Source organism: Mus caroli, unplaced genomic scaffold (genome assembly GCF_978045245.1).
Source record: "Mus caroli unplaced genomic scaffold, Mus_caroli_1 scaffold_2, whole genome shotgun sequence".
In the NCBI taxonomy this organism is placed as follows: Eukaryota; Metazoa; Chordata; class Mammalia; order Rodentia; family Muridae; genus Mus; species Mus caroli.
In genome coordinates, this window is record NW_028227257.1 from 123,526,688 (window position 1) to 123,544,736 (window position 18,049).

Here is an 18,049-nt window from a genome sequence, read left to right on the forward strand (position 1 = left end):
TAAAAAATGCCAATGCAGAATTTAAAAGTAGAGTATCATGCTAATAACTTTTTATCTTTAGATTATTGCTCATTTTTCACAGTGATTCATTCACTCATGCAACAAGTGTTTGACAAACACCAGCTATAAAGAGACACCATTCACAAAGACCTTTGCCCCGGAGAACCCTATGATCTGTATTAGGCAGGTAATGGAAATCCCTCCTTCACATATCATCCAAACATCATTACAGAGGCTCTTCATGTATTCTGAGAGTAAAGAAGAGAGAAGACACATGGCACTGGCTTCCACAGAGCTTGTTCAATATTGAAGGGGGAACGAAAACAGTAAATGAGCATCAATGTGTGTTTATGGAGCAGAGTGATAAAACCAGTGTATAAAATTTCAGTCAAGTGACATATTAAAATTCCTGGCGGCTATATTTATGTGGACAGAAAAGACTCTTCTTTGAAGACAGTTAAGCTATGCCCCCAAGAGACCATAGGAAGACTATTATCAGGTGGAATCAAGTGTCTTTTTGCTGCTATTGTTGCTATCATTAACAACTATGTTTATGGGTTGTGTGGTGGTATGTGCCTCTTGTTCCACACTTGGGAAATGGAAGTCAAGGAGATTTTGAGTTCATGGCCAGCCTGAGTTATATAAAAGCTAAGTCCCAAAATAGAAAAGGAAATTAATAACAGATTAATACTTTAATCATTGATATATACTCAACTCTGTGTCTACATCTACACGTGTGAGAGCGTGCATGAACTTCCAGGAGGACTCACAAGTGGTGCATGATGCTGGGTATGACTTAGGACAGAGACGATGCCTTGGGAGTAAGAAGGAAAACAAACGAGAAGCCAAACCCTTGAAGAGAAAGGTGTGAATGGAACCCAATGTTCACTGGCAACAGCAGAGGTACTCTGTAATATAAGGCAGGCAGAGAATGATGTAGAGCAAGGAAGGTGGTGGTGGTGGGGTGTTAAGTTGGAAAGGGATGGAAATTCCTGTGAAACTCATTTTCACCATATTTTTGGAATAAGGTTATATACTGAGAGTGTGAGAGTCAGGAGGAAAGCATGATGTGGAATGATCATTGTGGAGAGTGGAAGTGCAATGGATGGGACCACTGCTCTTGACTCCCTTGAGAGTTTCAGGCTAGATTTAAGATGCTATTAGTACCTGTGACCTTTGTATCCTCATCAGTGTTAGCTTATATTGAGACCTGTCAGTTTAACCAGGTAAAGGGAGGTGGCAGAGGTCAAAGTGAGGGGTTGTTGTGGGAAATTTTTAAAAATGAACCTGCCAACTCCCTCGCACTTCTGCTTCCTTCAGCCCACCAACTCCCTGCTTGGGCCAGCAGTCTTCCTGTGCTCCTGCCACCAACAACTCTCTCCAGCTAGTTCCCACAGCATCTGGCTCACTCGTCCCTGGAGCTGCTAGTTCCCTCTAGTAACCAAGTTAAGTAAAACTCTTGAACCTGATAATTAACCAATCAGATTTATATATCAATAAAATCACAATTTATAAGATGGCACTACAATAATTTCTGACCCAATAGATAATGATAAAACTTTATCCCAATTATTCTAACCTTATGATATCATAACTACCTGTGGCTGGTTAAAACCATGCTGGTTCACATCCACCTCCATTTTGCCTTCCTCCTTCCTCTTAGGTTCTGCTCCCTTTTCCCTGTCCAACCACAGGCCTCCTGCTGCCCTAGTGTGATTGGACAGGGAAAATCCTGCAACCAGGTATATTATGAAAGATAGTCTTCAATATCAAAGAAAGACTCTCTGCATAGAAGGGAAGGAAAGAAGGCCCCATGGAATATAAACAAATAATAATAATACAACTATAAGTGCAACTATTCAGAAAGTTCACATTTTAAAATTAAAATTTACTATTGGATTGTGTACTAAGTGCTTTTACCCACAAAATCATCTCCGAGTTCCCATATTAGAAAGTTTTAATGAAGTCAAGATGTTAATTGTGTATTGGGGCAAGGGACACTAGTCAGAGAGCTGTATGCTTGAACTTGAGATTGTGGCGATGATCACCAGGTCTCATGGAAAGCAAGAAGATCTGGAACTTGAGAGTCAATGGCCTTCCATGTATTATCCATGTGTGCACTGTACTCAGCCAGGAAGCTAGTGAGAAGAACAGGTCAGTGAAGAGATAAATGGGGCTAAAATTATCACAGAATGAGTGAGTTCTCCAGATGTGAAGGAAGGAGCGAGCTCTGATGACATAAACCTCTATGCAGCTGGTTTGGAAGGATGAAAACAAGAGGCTTGGATGACCTGGGAGAACATGGTGCGCTGCTGCAGTTACATAGCATGCAGAAGCGTAATATCTTCCCCTGCCTCTGGTTGCAGCAGGAATGATTTCAACAGGCCCAGCAAGATTCCACTAAGAGTAAGAAAGCAAAGGGGCCTTCCAGAGATGCTGGTAAGGATACAGACACACTTGCTGCTGACTGGCTTTAACTACAGGTTGCAGAAGTGAACGTACAGGTCAGATAGATGAAGTACAGAATACAGAAGGGTGAATTATCAGGCGAAGGGTCAGAAAATTTTCTAGAGTAGTCCATAGAGTACAGATTTTGAGTCAACATCTCTGATGCTCTCTTTGGAAATGTTCAACCCTACCTTTTAATATGCAAAAGTGTGGATATGGTATATGCTTCAATGAAGGTTTATTTTCCAAGACAGGTATTGGTCATTCCTGAGTAGTAAACTGATCACGGAATAGAATTTGTGCTTCTGATGCTGGATGAGATAAACAGTAGAGATTTGGGTCAAAATGTGAGTGTTTGAGGCCCAGGGAGATGTCTCAGTTGGATGACTTTGTATATCTAGCAACTTGAAAGAACTTAAAACCCAGGCATGGGATTTCTGTAACCCTGGAACAGTGGAGAGAGTCAGATCTCTGGGGCTCACAGGCCAGTCAGTATAGACAATCAAGTGGGGCTATAAGGTCAGTGAAATACCCTGTGTCAAGAAGTAAGTTAGGGAAAAGCAGAAGAAGATACTGGGCATGTACCTCTGTGGCTTGGGCACATACTCGCACCTGTGTACACACACATATGTTCCCTTGCTCATGCCCCACAGGGGACGTTTGACTCTTTCCTCAAGAGGAAAGACAGTTTAAGATGGAAAGTAAATAATTCCCAAGTATGCTGCCCAGTTGTAGTAGCCCAGAATGAGAGAGGGCTCTGGCATGTACCTGCTGATGTGGGAAGAGAACAGCAGATTGGGTAATGGTGTCCGATGTTCAGGCTGGGAGACCCAGATTCACAAGTTTGAGAAAACCGGATGCCAGGCTGCTCAGTATTGTGACTGAGGAGACCCCACTTGTTGCCGAAGGGACAAGAAGAAACATTTTGGGTTTTTAAAGAAAGAAGATGCATGTATTGGTAAATATGGGAACAGGCAAGATTTTCTCTTAGCTACTGATTGTGTCCCTAAACTCTCACGGTGGGGGCTAAATCAGGTTTCCCAGTGTACAATAAAATAGAAATGGTTCTATAGCTTTAAGCCAGTCAAGCTGTTACGTATCAAACTGTGCCACTACCTGCATGGTATTGGGATTGATCTGACTGGGGTGATAAGAAATGCAAAAGGACAATGTGTTCAGAAAAGATGTGACTAAGTAGGTAGGGGATGAGCACTGCTGGAGGTGCTCCAGCAGCCCCTAGACTTGAGGTGTCTTTTAGATCAGGTTGAATGAAGAGTTGGCTTAGCTAATCTTTATAAGGGTATCTGTAGGGAAGCAGTTTCAGGCTGCAGTCATCCTGGAGGAGGAAGTTGTCAGGTTTTAGGGGCCAGTATTTAACATTTGAATACAGAGCACCACCAGACCAGCCCTCAACCAATGGCTGTGCTCTCATCAAGAATGCTCATCCGGGCAGTGGTGGTGCACGCCTTTAATCCCAGCACTTGGGAGGCAGAGGCAGGCAAATTTCTGAGTTCCAGGCCAGCCTGGTCTACAGAGTGAGTTCCAGGACAGCCAAGGCTACACAGAGAAACCCTGTCTCGAAAAAACAAAACAAAAAACAAAAGAATGCTCATCCCCAAGGGGGTATGGGTACTCTCCATAAAGTTGTCTATTTGAGCAACAGGTGTTTTGTGCAAGACACACTTGGAGCTACTCACAGGCTACTCATTGTGACAGGACAGTGAACTCGATCTGCAGAATCAACTCTGAAAGGTCTCTGAGTAGAAGCCACTGTTGATATTAAATATATACTGTATCTGTACACAGATGAGTGGGCACTAGCTTTTAACAATTCTTCAATACCTTTTCATCCACATTTTTTTTTTTTGAGAGAGGCTCTATGGTCCTAGTTACCCTCAAAGTCACAGCAATCCTCCTGTCCCAGTCTCCTGAGTGCTGGGATTTCAGGCATGAGTCATTATGCCCACCTCATATCATTTTCTGTTTTCTGCTCTACACCACTGATTGTACCCCACAGAATTGGAACAAACATTATCAGTGCTTTTGTTATTTTACCTATGTTATTTAAAAAATTCTCCAAGTACTTCAACTATTTCATGATAATAAACCGGGCTGTACTTTACTGAGTGATATTAACTCTTTCAGACCTCTAGAGTGTAATTTGGTATGTTTTCTGAGCAATCTGGAGGTACTAACATGTTCCTTGATGGTAAATTAGGTCCTGGGATACTAATTTATTGCTCATAACTTATGAGATCCCTGTTGTACTAGTGACAAAAGAGACAGGATTGTCTTTTAAGAGAATGTGTCATTTGCTCTTAACTAAAGGAAACAAAAACCAGTAGTTTGATCTAATTAAAGCACATTAATGTATTGTTTGGTTTAACTTCTGTTGCTGTGATAAAATACTTTGACAAAGCCAGGCATGGTGCTACATGCCTTTAATTTTAGTACTTCAGAGGCAGAAGAATGTGGTCTTCTGTTAGTTCAAGGTTAGCCTGGTCTGCATTGCCAGTTCCAGGCTACTCAAGGCTGCATCATGACATACTGTCAAACAAACAAACAAACAAACCAATAACAACAACACTAACAAAAAGCAACTTGGGGGAGGAAAGGTTTACTTTAGCTTACAATTCCATGTTGCCATTCATAAAAGCAGGGAAATAAGGCAGCCAGAACTTACCATATCCGGGCCACATTCATAGTCAAGATGAAGGGTAGAGAATGTGTTTATGTTTGTGCTGAACTAACTTTCTCCACTCATGTACAGTTCAGCATCTAAAAGAGAACTGCACTGCCCACAGTGGGCTGGGTCTTCAGATATCAATTAATACAGTCCAGAAAATCCCTATGGACAAACCCAGAGGCCAAATTGATCTAGACAGTCTGGGGCTGAGACTCTCCTCTCAGGTGATTCTAGATTTTGTTGACTTGACAGTTAAAGCTAACCAGTACAGTGTCCGAACCTAGCCTTTTCCTTTATGCAAGCTATTCTTGTCTTTTAGGAAATACATAGTGCCATGAGAGTCATTTTACAGTGGATGGATTAAAACATGACATTCATTTAGCAACTCTTATGAACATAGTTTTGTGCATTGCACAGTTGGGAACGATAAATCAAACAAGACTTCTGGCTCTGATTTTCGTAGGTTTGTACTTCCATTGTACAGGATGCAGAGATTCATGTATGTGTAAATACGTAGGACACATAGAAACCAACAATGTCGGGGCTGGTGAGATGGCTCAGCGGTTAAGAGCGCCAACTGCTCTTCCAAAGGTCCTGAGTTCAAATCCCAGCAACCACATGGTGGCTCACAACCATCTATAACTAAATCTGATGCCATCTTCTGGAGTGTCTGAAGACAGCTACAGTGTACTTACATATAAGAAAGAAAGAAAGAAAGAAAGAAAGAAAGAAAGAAAGAAAGAAAAAGAAAGTCAAAAGAATGCTTGGGATAAGTGATTATCGATTATATAAATAACAGCACTTTATGATGACCGAACTCTTTGCATCATTCCATGTTACAGTAACAATTTTACATGCACTGACCAAATTACTGCTCACAACAGCCCAGTGAGGTGGGTAACTTTATTCTCTCCTAGATAAGTAAATCCCACTAGCAGCTAGTAAGTGGCAGAGTTGAGTTTTAGAACTAGCTCTGCCTGCCTGCAAAGCCCTTGATCTTAATCTCTATCTCATTATGCTTCAGAAACACACATTTTAAGCTGGGTAGAATCGATAAGTAAAAGCCAGTTATTGTAGAATATGGATTTTTGCCACTCTTGACAGACAGAAGATGTGACATTTCAACTGCTGGCAATAGGTCTTCAAGAGTTCTTCTTAAAAATGCAAATCTGTACTCCCAGGAGGATAACATATTAAAAAAAAATAAACATTTCAGGCTCTTAACTTGCATGTCCTTGCGAAACCTTGCAAATAGGTTGAGTGACAGGTAAGCTTTGAAGTGGGTAAGGAATAGCAGGTGTGGAAGAAGGGAGAGGCAGTACTGACTGGAAGGCTGGGAGAGATTTTTTGCTTTGAGGAAACAGGCATCATGAAAGAATGGGGCACCCACAGTGGGCACTTCTACATAGGCATAGGATAAAGAAACAGCTAATGCAAAACTCACAACTCAATACTTTCCTATAAGGCCAGTGTTAAAGTGCCTTTAAAAATTCAGTCATATGTCATTAGCAACTGAGCAAATTAGCAAGTACACATTTTTAGAAAAATTATATTATTTGGCCCAATCAGTGACTGAGGTGCCAGTTCCATTGTCTGAGAATTCCAAATCAAAGATTTCTCTTACATCTTTTGCTCCACCATTCATTCTGTAATGACATAGTTTACCCATGATCACCAGTAACATGATTCTAAATTAGCATTATACCCAGAACAGGGATGCTAATATAATCAATTGCTAATTAGTTCTGTTGCTCCTTTCCATTGCAATTATGCTCCTGTGTTAGCATAATACTTGGTGATACATGACTCACAAAATTTAACTGTGATTTTTATTTAAATACTTAGTTTCCATCGTCATAATGCTAATAATGACAAGGATGATTATAATAATAAAAAATAAGTGCAAGTGGTTTAAGGGTTAGAGATGAGAGTCTAAAAATGCTATCCTCAAGATCTGCGTTTATCCTACATCAATAATTTTGTAACAAATTTGCCCAATTTACAAATCAAAAATAGATTCTTCTGTCAGCAAAGTATCAGTCTTGTATCTGAAAATCAAGCACAGCTTGTTCATCGTCAGAAACCACAGAGGCTCTGAGATCAGAACTTAGCTGCCAATTTTGTTGATGATGCATAGGATGAAACCGGGTGCAGCTGGCTCTTCTTCTCTCCTGCGCTAGCTTTGCGGCACTGACATTCGTGAAAAATCTGTTTGTTTTTTGTTTCAGGAAATTAAATAGCTATGACTAAAATGAAGCAGAGGGAACAGATATATCTGGGTAATAACCAGGTGCCATTTTTATTTTTAAATTATTTTTTTTCCCGTAGAATCACTTGATTTACTGAGACACTACTTTGACTTGACCTGTTGGCACATACGACCTCAGATAATACAGAGGAAGCTCCTGCCACAGATAAGCTAGAGGACTCCATTTTTGATAACTAGAGAAGACACAACTTAAATAACTTGCAACTTAGCCTCCTCATAAATAAGTACATACCATGTCCTCAAGACTACTCCTTCCAATAGGGTGTCATGTTTCACATTTGTAAAAATAGCTTCATTTGCTGACATGTAAACTGCTTTTTCAGAATGAGCACTTCATGTGCTTAGCACCTAAGCTTAAAGCCTTCATTTAACAGAAATAAGCCTATTCCTAAATATTACCCTAAAATGAAGAAACAAGAGAGTTTTAAATACTGCAACATTAAGTTAATGACATAAAGCTGCATTTTAAATCTTTAAATCTACTGGAAGCTCTGTGAGTCGGGAATATTCGTTTCCTTTCTTTCTGGCAAGCCTGAAATAGGCGCTGCCTGGTCCAGGTTAAAGAAGAGAATTGGATACATGCACTAACTGTCAGCACTCTGGATCTTTTTAAAGTTATCATAAAGATGATGGTTGTTGTTGATGATGATGATGATGGGTAGTGTGTGGGTTGTACTGGTATATGCATGGGATGAATTTGCCCATACTTTCCTGGGTGAAGGTCAGAGGTCAGTGGTTAGCCTTCACATGAGCTTTTGAGACAAGGCATCCCACTAACAATGGAGCTTGCTGTTTTGGTTAGACTGCTTGTCTGGAGAACCTGTCTGGCTAGAGAACCCGTAGGATCCTGAAGGCTGTATCCTTCCCTAACTCTGGGGTTATGGACCATGCCAGTATGCCCAACTTTATATGTGGGTGCTGGGGATAGAGCCAAACTGGTCTTCATGCTTATGGAGCAAACACTTTATCTACTGAGCTCTCCCCCTAGAGCTCTCTCCCCCACCAAGGTCTTAAAGATACAAAGAGAGGAAGGAAAGAGAACATATTGGGTTTTTTTTTCCTCTTCCTTTCTTTCTTTTTTTCTTTTTTAAAGACAGAGACTCACTACTCATAGTTTTGGCTGGCCTGCAACTCAAACAGATTCATTTGCTTTTGTATTCTGAGTGCTAGGATTAATACTTGTCTGGCCTGACACACTTTTAAAAACAACAGAATAAGGGGACAAAAGCTTTTCCATTTATTTACTTATTAATTTCTTTATTTTTTTAATTTTTTTTATAATTTATTTTTTTAATTAGGTATTTTCCTCATTTACATTTTCAATGCTATCCCAAAAGTCCCCCATACCCACCCTCCCAATCCCCTACCCACCCACTCCCCCTCTTTGGCCCTGGGGTTCCCCTGTACTGGGGCATATAAAGTTTGCAAGTCCAATGGGCCTATTAATTTCTTTATTATTGGCAGTCAAGATTAAATCTACGGGCCTCTCAGATGCTAAGTAAGAGCTCTGCACCTGGGCCACATACCTGGTCCCCATCAGCTTCTTTTCATTCACTGTTCATCATGAACAAAGAGAGTTGGTGGGAATCTCAGTGGTAGAACGGTTGCCATGCAAGACACCTTAGATTAGCCAGGCTTCATAGCACAGGCACATGCCTTTAATCCTAGCACTCAGGGCAGGGGCAGGGGCAGGGGCAGGGGCAGGGGCAGAGGCAGGCAGATCTTTGTGATTTTGAGGCCAGCCTGATCTACATATTGAACTTTAGGATACCAGGGATACATAGAAAGAGCCTGTCTCAAAAGACTAAAACACATAAATAAGAGGCCCTTGGTTCCATCCATAGCATCATCAAAATAAATAAGTGAAAAATTTAAAATCTAGCATTGTAATGAATTTGAAGGGCAATTCCATCATGGAAACAAGATACTTAATCAACCAAACACAATTTGAAAAAAAGAATATTAGGAATAAATAAATACAAATTATTAAACATACAGAATCACACATGACATATATATATCATATAATATATATCTACAATATATATGTACATATGTATATATGCATAAGATATATAATAAGAAAAATATTATAGCCCTGAGAAAATAGCATAAAGTATAACAATGAACAAAAGAAAAATTTGAAAATATATTCAATGTAAGTAAAAAAAAAGATATGAAGTGCCAATGTTTCTAGAAACATTGCTTACAACTACCAAAATGTAGCAGCAACCTGTGTCCCTCAAAAGATGAGTGAACATAGTGTCTAAACAGTGGAATGTTGTCCACCTTAAAAAGGAAGCAAATTCTGACAATCTACAATATGGATGGAAAATGAAATCATTATATTAGCCAAATTAAGCAAGTTATACAACTATAAGTGTTGTGGGATTTCATTGATTTTAAAAACTATAAATTGTATGTGTGTGTGTCTGTGAGTGCGTATAGATATGTACACATGAATGCAGCACCCTAGTAGACTAGAAGCAAGAGCTCTGGGGCTGGAATTATGAACAGTTGGGAGCTGCCTGATGGAGGTACTAAGCTCAGGTCCTCGGATGAGCAGTATGGACTCCTCCGTGCTGAGCCAGCTCTCCAGTCCTGGCTTTCATTACGTGAGGTATTGTCGGATCTCACATGACTACACTGAATCCCTTCACCTTGGTATGTGCTTGATGATGGCATTTGCTTTCTCTTTTATGTAGACTACAATGCAGAGGAAAATAAAAACATACCTGCCGAAGTTAAATCTCTCCCTATGAACTCTCTCCTCTGTGTGTGTGTGTAAAAGGATATATAGCTAGTCACAGAAAGGGAAAAAAAAGAAATATAAAGTTGGACAAAGGTCATAGCTTAAAAAGATTTATTTTTAAAAATGTATCCCAGCTGGGCATTGTGGCACATGCCTTTAATCCCAGCACTCGGGAGGCAGAGGCAGGCGGATTTCTGAGTTTGAGGCCAGCCTGGTCTACAGAGTGAGTTCCAGGACAGACAGGGCTACACAGAGAAACCCTGTCTCGAAAAAGAAAAAAAAGTATCCCTTTGTTTTTTTTTTTTTTAAATCATTATTCAGATATGTATGTATTGGGCTAGTGAGATGGTTCAGTAGGTAAGGGCACTTGCCACCAAATCTAACAACCTGTGTCTGGTGTCTGGAACCCACATGGAGAAAGGAGAAAGAATCAGCTCTTGCAAGGAGCCCTTGGTCTCTACATATATGCATAAATGAATGAATAAATAAATAAAACATATATATATATACATTAAAGTTTTATGTTTAAAAACTGTATCATATATAGTCAAAGAATTCCACTTTTATGAGTTTGTTCTAAAGAAAACCCTGTCCATATGCAAAATAATGTAGATGCAGGAAGATCGTGCAAACAAACGTGTACCCATCAGGTACTGGTGAAAGAGATTATGTTTATACTTGCAATGGAGAGGTATGCAACCAGAAAAAATAAGAAGCCCCCTTCCCTCCCTTCCTCCCTCCCTCCCTTCCTTCTCTTTATCCCTTTCCTTCCCTTTCCTTCCCTTTCCTTCCCTTTCCTTCCCTTCCCTTCCCTTCCCTTCCCTTCCCTTCCCTTCCCTTCCCTTCCCTTCCCTTCCCTTCCCTTCCCTTCCCTTCCCTTTTCTTCCCTTTCCTTCACCTTCCTTCCTTCCTTCCTTCCTTCCTTCCTTCCTTCCTTCCTTCCTTCCTTCCTTCCTTCCTTCCTTCCTTTCGACAGGCTTTCTGTGTGTAGTATGTAGCCCCTGGCAGCCCTGAAATTTGCTCTCTACACCAAGCTGGCCTCGAACTCAGTGATGCTCCTACCTCTGCCTCCCAACTGCTGAAATGGAAGGGGTGGTGCTACCACTGCCCAGCTTTTTATATACTAATATAAAACTATTGCCAAAGTAAGACATTAGAAGATAGACAATCTCTCTATTTCGTTCAAAGAATATATATAAGTATCTCTATGAGAAAATATAAGAGGTAAATTATGTTGAGTTAGCTTGGCAAGAAATCAGTGTAGGGTAACAGAGATGTGACAAAATTACTCTCTGTCTTTGGTTTTGGACCTTTTGAATTTTGGACATTTGAATATGTCACCTGTGGAAACCAAATGAAATTACAATTTTCAATATGTAGGCTATTTTAAAATAGCCTCGATTATTTTCATCTCAAGTCTTACTTTTCTCCCTATTGCAAAAGCAGTATGAGATCCTCCCTGTATTACTAGCATTCTGGTTTAATTCTGTAATGCTTAAGAAATCAAATCTGTTATTCCCGCTAGGATGGGAAGGGCTGTCAGCATGTGTGGGCAGCAGTGGCAAAGGGCTTTTGAATGTAAGCCATGTAAACTAAATTCTAGAGTCGATTGGAATACAAACTCATGGTTGATATAGGAGATGGTTTATGTCAGTCATAATTGTAAATGTACCTCATGATAGAAGTGGGCCCAAGCTCTAGGCCCAATTTCTTAGACTGTTCTGCCATCCTGACTTGGGGGCAAGATTCTGTATCCAGTTTGTGATATCCAACAACAGACCAAGGATCTGAACAGAGAGGGGAAAGAGACATTCATATGGCTACCCAAACTGTGTCTGACTGCTTCTACATGTGTGTGTTACTGAGGTAGATAGAATGGGCACACTCCTGGTCTTCATATTAGGAAGTGTAATATTGTTGGAGTAGGTGTGTCACTGTGAGCGTGGCCTTTAATACCCTTGTCCTAGTTGCCTGGAAGTCAGTATTCTGCAAGCAGCCTTCAGATGAAGATGTAGAACTCTCATCTCTGCCTGTACCATGCCTTCCTGGATGCTGCCATGTTCTCACCTTTATGATAATGGACTGAACCTCTGAACCTGTAAGCCAGCCCCAATTAAATGTTGTCCTTAGAAGAGTTGCCTTGGTCATGGTATCTGATCACAAAACCCTAACTAAGACAGTATTTGTAAATATATTTTGAGTCTGAGTCTTATTTTTGGGAGCATGGAGCTGGGAGGAAGAGCCAGGGCCAAACTTGAACACATGAGAATCTGAGTTCTACCCCTAATACTCACATTAAAATGAAAAGCCAGGATTGATGGTTTGGGTGAGTTTCATCACTGTCACAAAAACCAAGGCATACTGTTCCTGAGGAATGCTACCTGAGGTTGCTCTTTGGCATCCCCCCCCCCCACACACACACACATCATACACACACACACACTTAAGAAAATGGAGTGGGCTACGTGCACCATAAAGACCGGGTACCATGTGATAAGTCTACTTTCATCTGAAGTCTCTGTTGCTCTCTATCATCCTATGTTATTATCATTTCTTTTGACCCAGATTAATCTAGAACCAGAAAATTGTGATGGAATTATGAAATTATTCAAGATGCATAGCTCACAAACCTAATTGATCATTATATGAAGATATACTTATCCTAACAAAACCCACATCTTTTCAAGGACATCACATCTCCTACTGTGGGGCCATCTGTCTTAGTATTGAAAATTTGGGTACTATTTAAATGAATAAATCTATAAATGGAATCTTAGCATGGCAAGTGGCTTCAGTGGCCTTTCTTCACTGAGTAAAAATGGCGTTTTAGGTGGATCTGCAAGAGGCCCAAGCCAGTAGCTCTGCACACCTAAATCTCCAGATGCAGGTATGGCTTTTGCAACTTCCAAAGACAATAATCCTCAATGGTGCTTAGATTTCAGTTGTGTGCTAACATCTGCCTTTACCTCATTTTTTGATTATTCATTCAATTACATGCATATATGTGTGTGTATATATGTATGTATGTATAGACAGACAGACAGTCAGACACACACACACACGATACAGAAAATACAGGCACACCAAAGGTAAATAAAATAAAATCCTAGTTCTATAGCCCAGGCTGCCCTCAAATTCAGTATGTAATCTAGGCTGACCCCTAATTTTCTATATACTACTATATGTAATCTAGCCTTGAACTCAGAGCAATCTTCTGTCTCAGCTGTCCAAATGCTAGGATTAGAGGCATGCACAATTATTCTGAGCTTCAAGGACAAATAGTTATAGTCTCAAAGATAATTTCTACAAAGGGAAGCTGGGTATTGTGATGCAGACCTTTAATCCTAGCACTAGAGAGGCAGAGCCAAGTGAATCTCTTCAGTTCGAGACCAGCCTGTTCTACATAATGAGTTCAAGGCTATCTATCTTGAGAGAGAGAGAGAGAGAGAGAGAGAGAGAGAGAGAGAGAGAGAGAGAGAGAGAGAGAGAGGTTTCCCTACATATAACACAGTCTGTACGAGTCTATATTAAATGGGAATAACTGGATAGATTTTTGTGCAGACGTTCTCCGCCTCCCACCCCACTCATCCTTCTGTTTCTGAGCCTTCCCAGATTCATACAGGTCTGTAAGGAACAGCATCCATTACTGTAACCTTTTCAAGTGACAGCACTTTCTTCCTACACAAGATACTGAAACCACGGAATTATTAAGGAGTGTGAATGTGAATGTGTGTGTACATGTATGTGCTTGTACAACATGGGGAGAGTTTTATTTTTCCTGTATGTACTTAACCCAGTTCTTTAAGGATCTGGGTTTATTTATTGTTCAACCCAGTGATTTGTTTCAGGTTATTAAAAAATATTATGCAATCACAGATGTTGTACCTATATGGGAAATAATCAGCCATGCATATCAAATAAAATACAGGGAATAGAAAGAAGATATTTTGTTTGATGCAGAGAAAAAAGATAAGCAAGTTTAAATAAGAATTATTACACTGTATAATACACTATCATGCTTATAAAGCATAGAATGCTAGTATATGATGACTTAATGTATTTTATTCTTTTTACGATATGTATTTTAACTTAAAATGATTAGCTAGACTCCAATCTCCCAACTATATACACACACATATTCTCTCTCTCTCTCCCTCTCTCTCTCTCCCTCTCTCTCTCTCTCTCTCTCTCTCTCTCTCTCTCTCTCTCTCTCTCTCTCTCTCTCTCTCTCTCTCTCTCATTTTTCAAGCTAGGATCTCACTATGTAGCTCTGTCTGTCCTAGACCTCACTATGTAAACCAGCCTGGCTTCAAATTCATAAAGACCTGCCTGTCTCTGAGTCCAGTCTCTGACTTCAAGCGCTGAAATTAAAGCTATGTGCCACCACACCTGGCTAAATATGGATCTTTCTGCCTCTCTGTCCATTAGTTTATTAAATTATTCATTGACATGTTTAACAGATAACCATTGACGATGGCTAAACGAGCTGATGCTTAAAACTGCAAGATGATGAAGAGAACTCTCTTCTTCACAGAATCGAGGACTGTTAAAACAGAGTTGCACGAAGAAACAAACAGCCCTAAGTGGAATTCAAACAGAGGCAACACTAGAATACTCCACTTCTGAATATGGGAGTGGGAAGGCAGGGTGGCAGCGTGCGGCTAGCGGCAGGTGAATTCACAGAGGCCGTGTGCTCAAGCTAGGTCTTGACAGTTAAACAGTGATGGGATTGATTCCATTGTACCCTGAGGATGGAGTTCATGAGATTCCAATGCCTACAGCATGGGCCATTTCAGGGGACCACGGTTAGTTGATGATGGTAGGATGGAGGTGATGCCATTGAAGCATCCAAGATGTCAGAGATAGGGAGCAAAGCTGTTATATGTCACCTGGTCAGCTTTGACTGTTCAGTTTTCTTGTGGTAGTAGAAGGGTTTGTTATCCATGTAGTAAGAACATTCCCATCCACGTTAAAATTTTCACCTAAATTAGGAACTTACATTGGCTTTAGAACTGGCACATGTGATCATGTGAAGTCTCCCTTCCCTTGCTTAGCAGCAGTAAGCCAAATAAATAAACAGTACATGTGTGCATTGATTTTGGCTAACAGGTAAGTTCTGTGCTTACGATGCCTGAAGTAGGTAGGGGAGTAAGTTAGGTGTATTTATCAGGGATCATCGTAGTTAAACAACAGAAACTCACTTCATTTGAAAGACAACAAACTGACTCTTAAAACATGTCTAGTGATTCACCTGTATTGTCAGGAACAGCTTGATCCAGCTTTAAAGGGATTTAGTATTCTGACCTCCTCTTTCTCTCTTGTCTACCATTCCTGTGTTGAGGATATGTCAATTTACCCTCTCCTGTGTTGAAGTGTAGAGAACAGAAAGTGGTCTCTCTCTCTGATGGTTCCTGCATGTTTTAACGCTCTGATTTGGCTCCCAAGTCTGGCCAGTTGGAAATAGATAAGCATTGCCTTTGATTCAAATGAATTCGGCAGGTGTAGCGTTTGCATGATGGCATCTCACCGGACACACCTGGATGCTTGCATCATGAGATCATGGGACTCCTTTGCTAAGTCTACCCTGCTAAGTCTACTACTTCTTTCATAATTACTCCTTTGAGTATCAGCTCTGAGTGACTTGTTTGTCCTTTGGCTAACCTGGATCCTTGTCAGTTTCATTTTGTACTTCTGTTTGGCCAGGGCCCTTTTTCTAGGTGCAGAGAAATCCTTTTCCATGCTTGAAGTTTTTTCTGGATGGTGGTATATGTCTGTGTGTGTGTGTATGTGTGTGTGTGGTATGAATGTATGTATGTGCTATATGAATGTATGTGTGTGTGATATGTATGTATAACATGTATGCCTATATGTATGTAATATATGATGTCAAGGAGATAAGTGATGTGTGTATGTGCATTTGTGTGTAATGTGTACATGATATGTGTCTACAGTATTTGTGTAATGTGTGTTTATGGTGTGTGTGATATGTGTGTGATGTGTGTATGTATGGTATGATGTGATACCAGAGTGATGCATGTGCATGGATGTATGTGGTGTGTGTGTGTGTGTGTGTGTGTGTGTGAGAGAGAGAGAGAGAGAGAGAGAGAGAGAGAGAGAGAGAGAGAGAGAGAGAGATGTCAGGGGATGTGTGTGTGTGATGTGCAGTGTCAGAGAGATGTGTATGGGCATGCATGTGTGATATTGTGGGCAAGTGACACGAGCGTGTGTGTGTGTGTGTGTGTGTGTGTGTGAGGAGCGAATGCATGTGTACAAATGTGTATTATTTGTTTTTTTCATTTTCATTACCCATAAAAAGGTGTAGGGTGAGGTTTAGGGGTTCAGGCTTGTGCCACAGCTTATTCAGGAGGATGCCTGAGGCAGGAGGACCACAAGTTCAAGACCTGCTGAGCTACAGTGTTCCCAACCAGCTAGGAAACTTAATAAGACCTTGTCTCATAATAGAAAGTTAAAAAAAAAACAACCCCCCCAAAAAAACCAAAAAAACCCTTCCAAGAATTTAGAACTTTATGAAGCAAAGTTAGAAACCCTTACAGACCCTTTCTGTTTGCCTTGATCTTGGAGCTGTGAATGAGCAAAGAAGCAACAGCAGAAAATATGTAGAGAAGTAAAACGCAGATATCCTCGAGAGTAGAACTACTTCTCTGGAGATACGTGATGCTTCAAACTACTAATCCCAAATTCTTGTGCTTTTTTCCTGTGTTTTAGGATCTGCGAAGCAGATCCCAATGCAGAGAGCATTGACAAATAAGCTGGAGAAGAGTGGGCCTTGTGGAAGATGTGTAATGTAAATTAAGCCTTGACAGGTATTACATGCCACCCTTTTCATTAGCATAAAATTTATGTCTGAGCCTTGGTTAAGGATTTGCCAGGTTCTGACTAATGTTCAGTAAAGTTACACAATATTTTGTGTTTATAATTTTTAATTACGCTCTTGGCAAATTGATTTTTTAAAGGTGTGCGAGTTTTCTTTCTGCTTCTCTCAAGACTAAGCCACTTAATTTAAAAAGCACATTTAAAATGCTAGCAAACTTCTGGCAAATGAAATTCAAGGACCAATTGGCTTTGCTGCGTATGACATCGCCAGTGCTTCTCCATCGCAAATGAGGGAGGATTTGGGCTCCAACCAGGAAAAGTACAAAACTGCTGTTACAGTCAGTGCAGGGGGAACTAAACCCCTAAACTTCACTAGTCTGTGAAACATGGAATTGAAGAGGGAAGCCAGAAAGGATCCCTTTGTGGTTAGAAACAAGATGAACTCCTAAAAGGACTAAGGGAGTAGGCTGTGGCCCTGGAGTCCAGAGTCAGGGGTCACCAGTCATTTAGCTGGGGCATGGGGGAGGGGTGGAGAAGACTAAGGCTTTTCTCTTACTCCATTTTCTGTTCATGGTTCTGATTGGTTTAATGCAGGGGAAACCAGCCCAAAAGGAAGCTGTGGAAATGCAGCTCTGGCTATGCAAACCAGAGGAAGACTGCAGAGACATGCATGGCCTAGGATCATCCTGAAACCTCATGAAGACTTGTTCTGGGGGAACAGGAGGCAGCTGTTCATGATACATTGTTACATGAAAGAAGTTGTGTATACTATAAGCACATTTGGATAAAATGTATGTATTTAGCAAAGTGAAAAGACAAATGATGTCTATCAAATAGTAACAATGGTTATTTCTACATAGTGCATGATTATTGATTTCACTTAAGTAAACCCCCTTGGTTTTTTATGTGTTCATTTTCTACACTAAAGATTAATTTTGAAAAGGCGCTTAGGAGATGAGGGAATTACTGGCCCCACAACCACCTGTACATACTTCCCAAAGCATTATTCTGGCAAAGCCAATGTTTCTGGTTCAGCCTCATGAAGGATTTCAAATATGGT

At 40.5% G+C, this 18,049-nt stretch overlaps 1 long non-coding RNA gene across 1 annotated transcript in view; it reads left to right on the forward strand.

Moving 5' to 3' along the window:
* LOC110307984 (uncharacterized) overlaps nt 1-17,872 on the forward strand; it is a 59,474-nt gene extending 41,602 nt beyond the window's left edge. Inside the window, exons 2-3 of the long non-coding RNA XR_002379493.2 lie at nt 16,882-16,979; nt 17,584-17,872. This is a non-coding gene — a long non-coding RNA (uncharacterized LOC110307984). The remainder of the gene's footprint in view (nt 1-16,881; nt 16,980-17,583) is intronic.
* Nucleotides 17,873-18,049: the final 177 nt, after the last annotated feature.